The 7,712-nt window shown below is 48.7% G+C and overlaps 1 long non-coding RNA gene across 1 annotated transcript in view; it reads left to right on the forward strand.

Annotated features, from left to right (window-relative positions):
* Nucleotides 1–3,189, forward strand: part of LOC112078241 (uncharacterized) — a 12,902-nt gene extending 9,713 nt beyond the window's left edge. Inside the window, exon 3 of the long non-coding RNA XR_002895632.1 lies at nt 3,144–3,189. This is a non-coding gene — a long non-coding RNA (uncharacterized lncRNA). The remainder of the gene's footprint in view (nt 1–3,143) is intronic.
* Nucleotides 3,190–7,712: the final 4,523 nt, after the last annotated feature.

Consider the following 7,712-nt stretch of genomic DNA (forward strand, 5'->3'; position numbering starts at 1 on the left):
CACCACCAGAGGAGATGTAGAGGGACAGAAAGACAACAGGAGGGATAGCAGACATTAAAACACTTCACATGAAAGAAACGTTCCAGGATAGAATAGAATTACTAGACATTAATTAGAAGGATTATGACATACTAGCCAGGATGACCCAAAACAACGGGTGTAAAAGTGAACGAAAAATCAAAAAGGAAATGGTCTCACTGTGGTTACACACGATACAGTGGAACGGGTTAAAGGTAGTGTCTCACATCTGATACTGGGGAGAAGACTACCATCTTAAGGCGAACATGGGCGTGGGCTCCCTAACTGTCTGAAGAGGAATGTCATGTTTCCGCGCCCATGCTTCGTCCATAAAACAACCCTCAGCCCCTGAGTCTATCAAGCACTGCAGGAAGCAGCCGAACCGGTCACAGCGTAGATGGACGCGACAAAGGTAGTACAGGATCTTGAATGGAGAGCACCTGAGTAGTAGCGCTCACCAGTAGCCCTCCGCTTACTGATGAGCTCTGGCTTTTACTGTTTTGACATGACATGACAAATGTCCAGCAGAACGCAATAGAGGCAAAGGCCGGTTGGTGATTCTCCGTCCCTTCCTTTAGTCGAGATGCACGAATACCTCCCAGCTGCATGGGCTCAGTCCTCTGAGCCGGTGGAGGAATGGTTGAGAATGCGGAGAGGGGAAAACACCGTTACAGGCGAGCTCTTTCCACGAGCTCGGTGACGAAGATTCTACCCGTCGTTCTATGCGGATGGCGAGAGCAATCAAAGAGTCCAAGCTGGAAGGAACCTCCCGGGAGAGAATCTCATCCTAACCCTCAGCGTGGAGTCCCCTCAGGAAAATCGAGCGAGCAACGCCGGCTCGTTCCAGTCACTGGATGCAAGCAAGAGTGCCGAAACTCTATAGAGTAATCCGTTATGGATCGATCACCTGACATAGGGAAGCCAGAACCCTGGAACCGCTCCTTCCCAAAAACTGACGATCAAAAAACCCGTATACATCTCTCTCTTTAAAATTCTGATTAAACGTTTAGAAACACTCAACTCTTGCCTCCAGATAGCTGTGCCCCTCACTCCCGAGCCGGACCAGTAGGAGTGTATGACGTAAGCGATCCGAGCTCTCTCTCTTGAGTATGTGTTGGGCTGGAGAGAGAACACAATGTATCACATGTGGGTTGGAGAAAAGGAGCGACACTCAGTGGGCTTTTGGCCCGAGTACATGGTTGGGTTTTATTTAACCCTAGGTTCCGGAGACTGGAAAGAACCAGGAATAGCTGGTGGCCGAGAACGAAGACTCTGAAACTGGCCTGAGAGATCGGAGACCTGAAGGCGGAAGGGTCTCACGGCATGGCGAGCAGCAGACAATTCCTGCTCGTGTTCTGCCGAGCATTGCTCCCTGGATACTCGTACGGCAGAATGTGTGCGAGAAATCCGTAGTCGCTGGGATCCTTCTTGTGTCGGATTCTTCTGTTATGCTGGTGAATGAGGACCCAAAAGCGACGTAATAGTAACAGAGTCTTTATTTCCAGTATTAAACAAATAATGATTCTCCTGGATATATCAATGGTAAATCCAAAAAAGGAAACTGAAATCCTCTCGTCAATAGAGAGGAACGACTGGAGACGCGACCACAGACTGAAGGTCGCTTCGGGAAGGCACTGGCCGTAGCTGACATAGACACCTGCTACACGCAGCATCTGAAAGAGGCAAGAAACACGACAGGGCGGAACAAGGACACAGGAACAGCAAACATCAAACAAGAATCGACAAGGAAGAAGCGGAAAACAGAGGAGAAATAGGGACTCTAATCAGAGGGCAAAATAGGGGAGGTGTGAAAGAGTAAATGAGGTCGTTAGGCAGAATGAGAAACAGCTGGGAGCAGGAGGAACGATAGAGAGAAGAGAGAGCGGGGAGAGGGAGAGAGGGAGGAGGAGAGAGAGAGAGAAAGAGAAAGAACCTAATAAGACCAGCAGAGGGAAGCACAGGGACAAGACATGATAATCATGCACAAAACATGACAGTGAGTAGGGAAGGAAAGGAAAGAAAGAGCAGGAAGGAAAAAGATAAGAAAACAAGGAAGGCAAAGGCGTGTTACAAGAGAGAGGAGGAGGCAGAGGACAGGGGAGAGCGAGTGCAATGGGGAACGAGAGAGGAGAAGAAAGAGAGAAACGGGACAGCGGGCAAAGATAGATGGTTATGGGGGAAGGGATGGTAGATGATGGACAGGGGAAGAATGGTTATGGGGAAAGGCATGGTAGATGATGACAGGGGGAAGATGGTTATGGGGAAAGGGATGGGTAGATGATGGACAGGGGAAGATTGGTTATGGGAGAAGGGATGGGTAGATGATGGACAGGGGGAAGATGGTTTGGGAGAAGGGATGGGTAGATGATGGACAGGGGAAAGATGTTATGGGAGAAGGGATGGGTAGATGATGGACAGGGGGAAGATGGTTATGGGGAAAGGGATGGGTAGATGATGGACAGGGGGAAGATGGTTATGGGGAAAGGGATGGTAGATGATGTGATACCGGCGCTGACAGTGTGTCATTGAATCAGACATCCACAATAGATTACAGGGATCGCAACACTGATAGACAGAAGCAAACATGTGTTTTGTAGTTGCTGATGCTTCCCAGAGCAAATTGTACAGATTTACAGTAGGATCTTAATTTGATCACCCTGTTGCAGGAGAACTTGTAGTGCATTTGAGTTTTAAAAAAGCTTCTAAAGTTTGTAATTTACACTTTCAAATGTCATACTTAATGGATCAACCGCAAAAAAAAACAATGAATTATAATCCACATGTCCTGTTGCTGCAGGATTATTCTCCTGTATTTGTGTCTCTTGTCTTTTCAGCTATTTGTAGGCATCTTGTTGGCTGGTGGGACCAGTTCAATGATCTAATCAGTTTCTCCTGTGTATACTTTTCTGTGTGTTTATCACAGGAGGCTGGTGGCACATTCATTGGGGAGGACATGCTCGTGGTAATAGCTGGAGCAGAATAGGTGGAATGGTCTCAAATACATCAAACACATGGTTTACAGGTGTTTGATGCCACTCCATGCTCTGTTCTGGACATTATTATTGTCCGTCCTCCCCTCAGCAGCCTCCAATGATGTGTATATTCACTTATATGTTATTTTCCAGAGCCGAAACCGAGAGAGGACTCAACAGGAAGCACATCATTGAAGGTAAACTGTCTGATTTCCTCTCCTCCTCTTCCATCTGTCTGGTCCTTCACATAAATCCATGCCCCAGTTCACCTCTATAATCCCCCCCCTTTTCATCTCTCCTCCTCCTGTTCTCCCCCCTCTTTCTACCACAGTTCCCTTGTGATTCATTTCCTCCAGTGCGCTCCGTTGATCTTGACCTCCTCTTTTGAAGTACCTGTATGTCGCTCAGGGTCGGATGTCTCTGGGAGATTGAGTTGGTTCATTTGTAAAGCCTTTGTTTGTTTGTTTGTTTGTTTGTGGAAGCAGTCTCTAATATGATAGACCATGGACATAAGCACTCAAAGTCAAATCAAAGTTTATTTGTCACGTGCGCCGAATACAACAGGTGTAGACCTTACAGTGAAATGTTTACTTACAAGCCCTAACCAACAGTGCAATTTTTAAGTACAAACTAGGTATTAGGTGAACAATAGATAAGTAAAGACATACAAAAAAAAATTAAACTGTAAAATGACAGTAAAAATAACAGTAGTGAGACTATATACAGGTGGTACCGGTACAGAGTCAATGTGGAGGCTATATACAGGTGGTACCGGTACAGAGTCAATGTGGAGGCTATATACAGGTGGTACCGGTACAGACTCAATGTGGAGGCTATATACAGGTGGTACCGGTACAGAGTCAATGTGGAGGCTATATACAGGTGGTACCGGTACAGACTCAATGTGGAGACTATATACAGGTGGTATCGGTACAGAGTCAATGTGGAGNCTATATACAGGTGGTACCGGTACAGACTCAATGTGCGGGAGCACCGGTTAGTCGGGCTAATTGAGGAAATATGTACATGTAGGTATAATTAAAGTGACTATGCATAGATGATAAACAGAGAGTAGCAGCAGCGTAAAAGAGGGGGTTGACAGTTGGGAGGTTGCGGGACACAATGCAAATAGTCCGGGTAGCCAATGTGCGGGGGCACCGGTTAGTCGGGCTAATTGACGTAATATGTACATGAATGTATCAAGGCACAAGGCGAGACCCAGATACAGACACAGGAGGCAGATGGTTGGAGTCTTTGATATTTATTAATAATCCAAAAAGGGGTAGGCAAGAGAATGGTCATGGACAGGCAAAAGGTCAAAACCAGATCAGAGTCCAGGAGGTACAGTGTGGCAGACAGGCTCGAGATCAGGGCAGGCAGAATGGTCAGGCAGGCGGGTACAGAGTCCAGGAGGTACAGAGTGGCAGACAGGCTCGAGATCAGGGCAGGCAGAATGGTCAGGCAGGCGGGTACAGAGTCCAGAAAACAGGCAAGGGTCAAAACCGGGAGGACTAGAAAAAGGAGAATGCAAAAAGCAGGAGAACGGGAAAACCGCTGGTTGACTTGGAAACATACAAGATGAAACTGGCACATACAACATACAAAACTGGCACAGAGAGACAGGAAACACAGGGATAAATACACTGGGGAAAACAAGCCCGAGTCAGCTGTATAAGGAATAAGCCAAAAGCGAACATCCACCTGCTAGTCCCTCAGACCCCACTCCATTGAGTCTAACACTATTGCAGTTAGACCGTCCATTCTCTGCCAGTTCAGACCCATCCATCCCTGCCAGTTTCTCCAGAACCCACTCCATCTCTGCCAAGTCTCAGACCCCACTCCTCATCCCCTGTCAGTCTGCAGACCCCACTCCATCTCTGCCAGTTCAGACCCGCTCCATCTCTGCAGTCTCAGAACCCCACTCCATCCTGCCAGTCTCAGACCCCACTCCATCTCTAGCCAGTCTCAATGACCCCGCTCGCCACCCTGCTAGTCTCAGACCCCACTCCCATCCCTGCCAGTCTCAGAGCCACCACTCCATCCTGCCAGTTCCTCAGCACCCACTCCATCTCTTGCCAAGTCTCAGACCCCACTTCCATCCCTGTCAGTCTCAGACCCCACTCCATCCCTGCCAGTGCTCAGACCCACGCTCCATCTTCTGCCAGTTCCTCAAGACCCCACTCCATCCCCTGCCAGTTCCCTCAGACTCCACTCCATCCTTGCCAGTCATCAGACCCCACTCCCATCCCTGCCAGTCTCAGACCCCACTCCATCTCTGCCAGTCTCAGACCCCCGCTCCATCTCTGCCATCTCAAGACCCCACTCCATCCTCTGCCAAGTCTCAGACCCACTCCCATCCCCTGCCAGTCTCAGAACTCCAACTCCCATCCTGCCAAGTCCTCAGACCCACTCCATCTTCCCTGCCAGTTTCAGACCCCACTCCATCTCTGCCAGTCTCAGAACCCCGCTCCCCATCCTGTAGCTCAGACCCCACTCCATCTCCCATAATGTATATTCTCCTGATTCCCGCTTACAAGCAAAAATAAATCAGGAACACCAGGAACTCGGGTCTACAAAAAAAGGTTGGTCAGATTGAAGCAGTGCTAAAACTACGTACAGGACTGTTTTGCTTAAGCAACAGACTGGAAGATTTTCCCGATTCTTCCGAATGGCATAGGATACACCACATCCAGGTCACTGGCTTCAATCAGATAAAAGTGCCATCGATTGACAATCGTTCCCCACAGTAGACTGTAACTTACATACCCCACAGGCCAATGGATTAAACAGGCAACCCTCATGCCGCGAGCTTTTCAAAGGAGCGGGACTTCGCTAACGACCGGAAGCTCTAACCCGGAAAAGCCCTCAGACCGAACGATCAAAACCCAGGCAAAGCGCCAAAAAAATACAGGACTAAAGAATTGAAATCGGTAACTACAAATTCCGGGCTCCGATGCTCGTCGGAATGTGGCAGGCCCTGCACACTAATTACAGACTACAGGAATTGTGAACCGCACAGCCGGAGCCTCCCAGGTGACACGAGCCTATTCAGAACGAGCTAAAATCACTTCTATGGCTGCGCTTCGAGGCAAGCAACAACTGAGGCAATGCATGAGAGCATCAGCTGTTCTGGATGACTGTGTGATCACGCTCTCCATAGAACGAGGTGACAGTAAGACATTTTAAACAGGTCAACATCACAAGGCCACTGGGCCAGAACGCATTACCAGGACGTGTGCTCCGGGCATGTGCTGACCCTGATTCGAGTCTGTTATACAAACATCCTTTCAAGGCAGACCACCATAAGTCCCTGTGCCCAAGGAGCATAAAGGTAACCTGCCTAAATGTCTACAGACCCCGTAGCACTCACTCCATAGCCATGAAGTGCTTTGGAAAAGGCTGGTAATGGCTTCACATTAAAACAACCATTATCCCCAGAAAACCCTAGACCCACTCCAATTTGCATACAGCCTCAAACCAGATCCACAGATAATGCAATCTCTATTGCACTTCCACACAGCTCTTTCCCACATGGGACAAAAGGGAACACCTATGTTTGAGAAGGCTATTGATGACGACAAAGCTCAGCGTTCAACACCATAAGTGCCCTCAAAGCTCATCACTAGGCTAAGGATCCTGGGAAAAAAAAAAAAAAAACCCCCCCTTTAAAAAAAACACCCCTCTGCAACAGGAATCCTGACTTCCTGACGGCTGCCCACAGGTGGTGAGGGTAGGTAGCAACACTCGCCATGCTGATCCTACACTGGAGCCCCTCAAGGGTGCATGCTCAGTCCCCTCCTGTACTCCTTGTTCACCCACGACTGCATGGCCAGGCACGATCCAAACCAACATTAAAAGTTTGCAGACCAGACAACAACAGTGTAAAGGCCTGACACTGACAAACAGGATTGATACCGGCCCTATAGGAGGAAGTCAGAGACCTGGCCAAGGTGGTGCAGAATAACAACCTAATCCCTCATCGTAATCAAGAAAAAAAGGAGATGTTGTGGACTACAGGAAAAGGAGGAAGCGAGCACGTCCCCATTCTCATCGACGGGGCTGTAGTGGAGAGGTTGAGAGCTCAAGTTCCTTGGTGTCCACATCACCAACACAACTAGAAAGGTCCAAAACACCACCAAGTCCAGTCATGAAGAAGGCACGACAAAAACCCATTCCCACCTCAAGGAAGAATTATTTGGCATGGGTCCTCAGATCCTCAAAAGTGTTCTACAGCTGCAACATGAGAAGATCCTGACTGTTGCAATCAACGGCCTGTACGGCAACTAGCCCGGCCTCGCGACCCGCGAAAGGCACTACAGAGGGTAGTGCGTACGGCCCAGTAACATCACTGGAGGGCCAAGCTTTCCTGCCATCCAGGAACCTCTATACTAGGCATGTCAGAGGAAGGGCCCTAAAATGGTCAAATGACCCCAACACCCAGTCAAAGACTGTTCCTCAAATCTACGAGTTGGAGATGGGCAAGCGGTACCAACACTTTTACCCAAGCCATAAGACTCCTGAACAAGTAATCAAATGGCTTACCCGGGCCGCCTATTGCAAACCCCCCCGCCAACCCCTCTTTTTGCGCTGTTGCTACTCTCCTGATTTTATCAATCTCCTGCATAGTCACACTTTCACTATAACATTTGTCACGCCCCTGGATCTGTTTTCACCCTGCCGACTTCAGTGATTGTCTCCACCATCCTCCAGATGTGGCTTGGT

The sequence above is a fragment of the Salvelinus sp. IW2-2015 genome, unplaced genomic scaffold, assembly GCF_002910315.2.
Source record: "Salvelinus sp. IW2-2015 unplaced genomic scaffold, ASM291031v2 Un_scaffold5437, whole genome shotgun sequence".
In the NCBI taxonomy this organism is placed as follows: Eukaryota; Metazoa; Chordata; class Actinopteri; order Salmoniformes; family Salmonidae; genus Salvelinus; species Salvelinus sp. IW2-2015.